We start from the raw sequence: 7,864 nt of genomic DNA, 5'->3' as shown, positions 1-7,864 counted from the left end.
AGTCGTCACAGGCTCCGAACGAAGTAAAAACAACTGTGTTCATTTACTTTTCCGCTGCGTATTTTTACTCGACTTTTCAAATCGATATTCCCCCCCCCCCCCCCCCCTCTATTGAATCTAACGGTCCTACACCGAATGCCTTGGAGCTGGGAAGCACGATGTATGACTCGAATGCCTTGGAGTTGAGAGGCACAGTATATGACTCGAATGCCTTGGAGCTGGGAGGCATAGTGTATTATTACCCGAATACCTTGGAGCTTGGACTTTCTGCTGTGCTAAAAAATAAGGATATATTTTGAATTTTAAAGTAAAAAATTTAAATTTTAGACTTATATGCCGAGCTAGCTTAAGTGGATAATCTTAAGCTGTTAAATAGGGATGAATGAGATACTTGGGATCACTGAGCTGCCAAAAGAATTTACCGAATGAAATTGCCATAATTTAAAATTCCTACAACTAGAGCTATTTGGGAGCTATCGATCGGATTGAAAGTTTGGTCCTTTGAAATTTTCGATCGACTGCTCATTTTGACTTTTGCCGATCAAACCTGCCTTGCTAGTTGCACGTTGTCCCTTTTGATTTTTGTTGATTAGCTTTTACTTGGAGATGTTGATCATTACTTGGAGATGCCGATCAGACTTTACGTGAAGACGCCAATCAAATGTGCTTTTGGTCAATTTAGAGAATCTACTGATTTTGACCAACCTGGAGATTTAGCTGACGACATTTCTTGATGAGAATTTTGTCTCTTTTGCATGTAATTTTGACGACATTTCTTTTGCATGTAATTTAGAGAAACTCAAATGACTGTCTTTGCTTGGATCTTTTCTCAGACATAGGAAACTCTTCCACCAAGTCTGTAGGTGCCCAGTGCGAGTGAGAATCCACAACCTGTTCTTGGGACAATGCTTATGCTTTGACGTTCACAAATAGCTCGTATTCCTTCATAGTCATGGTAATGCTGATTTTATCGGCTATGCCCATCTTTACGCTCCAGAACAAGTGAATATGTTCCCACAGACGATACCAAATTTGATCCCGTCCAGAAGCTAAGTAGATGACAATCGGTGAGATGGCAAGAGTGTTGATGGAGGAAAGACTCCGAGTTGGGAGTTGCAGACATTGAGCTAGAAGCTGCGAACCTACGCACACTACAAACAAAGCTAATGGAAACATTAGAGCGAGAACCAAGGAGGAAGTCTCTGGCGTAGACACTCTGATGCTTAAGTCAGAACAGTAGACAGGCGAAAATGGAGAAGAATATGAATAGTAGTATATATATGTGTGCATGCGTAGTATCGATATGTGTGCACATGTAGGTCTAACCAACTCTATTTCCGACCGAGTTTATGTTGGAAGCCTTGTTCATGTTGAGTAAGGAGCTGAGTTATGTAGATCCGACCAGCTCTGTGTCCACTCGGGTTTATGCTGGAAGCCCTGCTCATGAAGAGTGAGGAGCTATGTCCTATAGGTCCAACCAGCTCGATGTCCGTCCGAGTTCATACTAGAAGTCCTTCTCATGAGAAATGAGGAGTTGAACCCCATAGATCCGACCGGCTCTGTGTCCACCCAGGTTTATGCTGCAAAGCCCTACTCATGAGAAGTAAGGAACTAAGTCTCATAGATCTGGCCAACTGTGTGTGTACTCGGATTTATACTGGAAACTTTGCTCATGAGTGAGGAGTTGAGCCTGTAAATCCAACCAACTATGTGACCCCCCAAATTTATACTGGGTGCCCTGCTTCTAAGAGGTGGTTCGTTCGAACATATACATTCTGACTTTGACTATTATCTTATCTTAATTTTGACTGTCACATCATCTTAATCCTAGAATACATACAACACACTATATCGATATATTTACCTTGGTCGTCTCAACATGATTGATCATATTATTTGTTTAGTTTTGATAGGGAGATTTGTAAATAATAATAATAATAATAATAATAATAAAATTAATTAATTAATTAATTAATTTGAGCGACAAGAGGTATTTCATATAAAAATAGGTTATATTTTAAAAAATATTACTTTTATGTGTCTTATACCATATCCTACGTGTATAACTAATTTCTTATCAATTTCACTCCTTCGAACCAAGCGCACCTAGTGCTGCTCTTCCTGAGTAGAGTAAATTGATGGTCGCCAGTCGCCACAGCTCTCCAAGACGCAGTCATCAAAAATATGGGTGGTCTTCGGATTCGAACCGCGTGAGATCACGCAAGTGTAGCTCTCCAACGTCTCCAATTCCGTCGCCGACGCGCTCCCGGCGTCGAGCACGGCCGGCGAGAGGGGTCGGCCAGGGGAGACCAACGCCAACTGGGATTCCTTGTTCTTGACGCCGAACTCAATGGGCGAGCGTAGCGACTCCATGGATGGGATTCGGACCTTCAACTGTGATCCAAACAAGACCATCTTTCCGTTCTCTTTGTCGTCGATGAGAGCGTCGAGAATGGCGAGGCCGATTGGCTCCGACTGCAATTCCAATAGAGGCGCCTTGGGCGGCCGCTTCGAGAACGGCGAGCGTTTGGGTTCGAGAATGGAGGTAGGGTTTAGATTGGGGAAGAGGAACCAAGGCGAGGAGAGATTTTTGCTCATGGTGTCGCCATGGCTGGAAGAAGGCGAGGGTTTGCCGGCAACTGGTATACTTCTCTCCCTCTGCATGATCTCTTCTCTTGTTAATTCCTGCGACGCAATACGAACAAAGTAAGCAAATAAGGAACAAAAACGGTTTAGGGTACAGATCTCTCCCTAAACCCTAAACGGTTCTACGGATCCTTTCTTGATCATGTGAAGATGCACCTTTAAAGAGATCTGGGACCTGCAAATTCCTGGCAGGCCAAGCATGGCAAGATTTAAAGAGACGAGGCGTCGGAATTGCACATCAGCTCCCACCGAAATCGCAACATCTGTCGAGTAGTTTTTGTAATTTTCTACTCTATCTTCTATCTTATCTCTTCTGATGAGGACTGCAATAAAATGCAGCTGCCATTGGCCTTACGTTTCTATCCGTTATATTTATTGTTCATGATAAAGACACTGAAACAGAGATTGAAGCTCTTCTTGCTGTGGCTCCAAATATTTAAGCCATTAGAAAGCTAAAAGAATTTTAAGTGTTTACGAAATATCCAAAATAATGATGAAAGATATGACATAAAAAAACCTTTGTATGATTTCTTGCATAAACAATACAGATATCTCAAAAACAATGTTATTAATGTTCCAGCTCATAGCTATATTAAATTATTTCAATGTTTAATTCCAAGAAATAAAACACTATGACTAATAAGAATTTTCAAATTCCGCTTGCTTTGTCTTCTCAATCTGGCGATAAGAAAATATTAATAAAATTATAAATCTAATCAAGTGGATCCTACCATTATTCACTAGAATGCTCAAGCATTTGCCAACCTTAAGAAAGTATTACATGGATGTGCTTCAACATTTGGCATGAATATCTTAGAGATAGACATCTAAATGTGCACAAACTGTACTCGAGATTTACTCCATAAACAAATCAAAAGTGTCGTCTAGTGAAATTCAGACACCGCACCAAGATTATCAAACATTTGGCTCGCCAAAATGGAAGTTGATTTGGAGGAGAATATAATCATCTAAAACCCATAGAGATGTAGTGTCTAGTTGAGGTAACTTAAGAGAAAAGCTTCAGTCAAATAGAAGTGCCTGCAATGACAGTGGAAGTCAGCAAGGGGAGACAATCGAGTATGATATTTTAAACTCTGAATTATTAAGGTGTAAAGAAGTGCAAAAGCAGCTGTAGTCATGCTTTGGTTACATGAGTTAGACAGATAATGTAAAGAAGAGCAAGTGGATGCTTGATTTGTCTACTCCCATTATTTCACTACTTGTTTATCTATCTCTAGTTTTAATTAAATTTTGTCCACTTCTAATGAATGATTTTCCATGGACAATGGCAACTCTAGTTGGTTTGTGCCAAATCTAGCAGCTGCTTGATGCCATGGAACTCAAATAATGTTAATACAAGCTTCATCTTTAGTATTCTGGTACTTTTCTTTCGCCTTTGTCCAGAAGGAGCCAAAATTTTGCTCACTTCAACACAATTATCCACCGACAAATTGCTTGCTCATTTTTTTCAACAAGTGAAAGATGAGTTCTGACAGCAATACCTCATGAATTCCTTTATAGTTTGTGCATGGATGCTTATTACTAATGCAGAAATATGACAAAATAGACGAAAAACATAAACAAAAGTTACGGAATAACATGCTAATAATGCAGAAACATTATCATGGTAGAACAGAGAGGGCAAATCTGACAAAAAATTGAGTGAAACCAGAGAGACGAGAGGATAATCTTATTCCTATAACATATAACACAAATCAAATTTATTCATCTAACAGATGTATCCAGAAAATAGTTTCAGATCGCTCAAGATTTCTAAGCTAAATCTGTCAAGCAAACACTTCAAACTTAACAATATAAGCATATGAAAATGTTATCTACAGACAAGTTTCAAACCAGGGTATTCAAGGCAAACCATCCCCTGCAACTAAAGATGAATTTTGAATCACTTACATCTTTTAGAAGAGTTGTGGCAGGAAAACATCTAATCTTAAACCAATTTCATGTTTTTCACAGAATTTGTTTTAAATTTTAATCATTGTTGAGGGAATTTTTTTTAAAGCTTCCCACATTTAACAGTTTTTTCAAAATGCTCTCTAAAATTTAATTAATGTCAAAATGTACTTATCTAATACACCAAGTTTACCTCCCAACTTGAACAAAAATCAAGTTAACCTCCCAATTAATAACCGGCCAAACAAATCAGAAGCCAATGAAATATGAAAAGGGGAGTGACCAACATCTCAAATATAGCCAAAGCAGAGATTAACACGTACTCAATCCTTCCAAAGATATACTAGCAGTAGCATCACCAGACTTAATCAAGCGAATCTTTCCTACAAACATCACAAATGTAGGATAGTTGATAAGAAACATAAACAAATAAAAACACTTGCAGATCAGCACACTGGATAGAAAAAAAGAAGTTAACAAAATGTTAAATGAATATCTGAAAACTGACCATAAAAAGAACAAAAATGCAAATCATATAACCAATTCCTCACCAAAGAAAAAGAAAGCAAAGTAGCAAGTGTATCTACTCAAATCAAAGAAATCTTATGTTAACACAATGAAAATATTGTGATAACAACAATAACTGCAGCCTGTGACTCATTATTACATGGATGATGTCATAATGGCAAACTGAAAGATAACTACAACTATGAACTGACCTTCCACGTTACAAACGTAGCCTAATTTGAATACTACACAATTTGGAATGCAGCAAAAACAATGTGATTCTAACATATCACTAACTCCTTATTTCATAGTGCCCATCAAGATCAAATTCCCCATAGGACCCTTCATAGATTCGACACAACTGAAACTACTGAATTCTCCCTCAAAGAGGGTTCCTTGATGCTACCAGAGAAAAATATTCACTCATTGATAAACTGAATAAAGAAAATGCCTTATAATTGTACCTGAAGGACTTATAACTACATAGTATAGCCCACTAAGGCCTTGTTAATAATAAAGCTCTCTTTCTATTAATCTCATAAGTCGTAACTTCACAAGAACTCACCAAACAAGAATGATAATGTATCCAAAAACAACTACAGAATCTCATTCAAACTCTAAAATGTTCAAAGCAACATAGAGGACATAAAACATATAATTTACCACTAGTTTATTTTGCCAGAACTGCATGTAATTATATGGATAATAATATATTATCACCTATCTGATTTCTAATAAGTTGTCGGTTTTGCTGCTGGAGCAACTTCTAAATTCATAACTGATGAAATCCTCATTAGCCAAAATGACAGTAACACTATGTCTACAGGATAATATGTAATCCAGTCAAACATCAACTTATGTCACTGAATATTGACATTTTTTATCCAATGCTCTAAGCCCTGCATGCAATCTATACTATTATCAGCAAAAACATTGTTCAAAGTTTGCATTCTAATAACAAGGCAAAATGAAATAAAATGCTTCTTTTATGTGATCAAGAAAATTGAGAAAATGCATATCATGACTACATACCATCATGACGCACACAGATTTCCGGTATATTTTTCACCTGGCCAGTGATACTGTCATTGTATACTCTAGTTTCAATATCTCCCTCAACCAAGACAGAAGAGCTGAAATGAAGCACCAAAGCACAGAACCCCACAGGGATGCTAATTATTAACATTATGATATCAACTCTAGTGCAAATCATTAAGATACTAGACTCAAGAAATTGCAATAAGAAAACAATAATGAGAGGAGATGAAATACTTCTTGGCTAACTGTTGAATGGAAAAGGCCCCAAGGTTTTCATTATGAACAGCAATTCAGTGCCACTGAGTTGGTCTGGGCAAATGCTCATTTCCACTAATTCTTTGATCATACATACCACCTGTTCCAACAGTAAATATGGTCGCTATCTTACCGTTTCTTAATATCTTCTGTATCGGAGCCTGGCCAATTTTGCCACAAATAATTGCCTAAATGAAGAAAGACATATTAATGTGGATGCCTAACAAAAGAATAGTGATGACAAATTGCACCTGCGATAAAATTAAACAAATCTCCAATGCCGCACTACCTTATGCACTCCTCTGAAGTTCCAACCCTTAATGGGGTCTACACCTTGTGGCTCCAAATCTTTCTTCCCTTCAACAAAATCAGCCTCGATGCCATTATTATCTTTGCCATCATCAAATGATATCATTGAGAAACATGCTCTCTAGCCTTGTAAACAAGAAAATTTTGCTGCTTGAAATCAGAAAACATGAACAAGAATAGTTGTCATAGGTTCTGTTTGAGGCAATATAACCATACATCCCTAGCTAAAGAATAATTTGCCGGTTGAGGAGAACAGAAACAAAGAAGTAACTAACATCAGAAATTTCTGAAACAAAGAAAAGCCAAAACAGAAAGGACTTTGATAATATCTTACCGAGGGGAAAACTTGGCTGTGAAAAACTTCCATTCAAATGCTCAAGAACTCTCAACCTTAAGAAACCCAGCTTCATAATTAAGCTCCAGAGCAACTAAAGAGGTCGGAAACAAACCATTAATAGTTTAATATACAAATTCATGAAGCATTCATCTCAGCAATTTCTACCTGCATTGATTCTTTACCCTAGTTAGTGAACAGTAGTTAGAAGTATAGAAAATGCACCATATTGATATCCTAATGAGCACCAATATTAGTATTACGGAATTTAAGGAACTGCACAGCATGTGAAGGTAGCCAGCAGTTCAGACACTGTTTAATGTGATACACTAGCAACCATATGCAGTCCATATTAAAAGAAAAAAAGTACAAATTTAAGAAAATGCATAGTATTACATAAAACAATACATACATGTTTACATCAACCACGTAAGATTGTCAATTATCAACGTATTCACATGGTCATGGCAAATGGAACCTAGAAATTCCAGATAGGTATCAGCAGAAGACTATTACCATCACAGAAAAGCAATACTAACATAGAAAATCCAGCATCACAGAATCCAGAATCCCTGAAAGATAGTCTTGGTGCAATGATAGAGTAGTTGCTTTGTGACCAAAAGGGCACGGTTCAAATCCTGAAAATAAACTCTTGTCTTGTAAAATGTAGGATAAGGCTGCGTGGACCCGCATAACGAGAGTTTCGTGCAACTACTCTTTTACAAAATCCAGAATCCCCATCATAGAATTTCATTTTAACTCTACTAGCATGCAGCATGTATGCTTCCTCATCAAGTCAAAATGAAAGGAAGGAACAAACGAAGTTATCGAGCGGCAAATACCCGGCGCTGGGGGCTGCCAAGG

General features: G+C 37.7%; 1 pseudogene; it reads right to left on the bottom strand.

Annotated features, from left to right (window-relative positions):
- Positions 1-919: 919 nt before the first annotated feature.
- Positions 920-6,774, bottom strand: LOC122004240 (annotated as a pseudogene).
- Between the last annotated feature and the right edge of the window lie 1,090 nt (positions 6,775-7,864).

This window comes from Zingiber officinale, chromosome 7B (assembly GCF_018446385.1).
Source record: "Zingiber officinale cultivar Zhangliang chromosome 7B, Zo_v1.1, whole genome shotgun sequence".
Lineage (NCBI taxonomy): Eukaryota > Viridiplantae > Streptophyta > Magnoliopsida > Zingiberales > Zingiberaceae > Zingiber > Zingiber officinale.
Note: the sequence above shows the minus strand (reverse complement) of the source record. Positions and strands in the feature narration are given on the sequence as shown.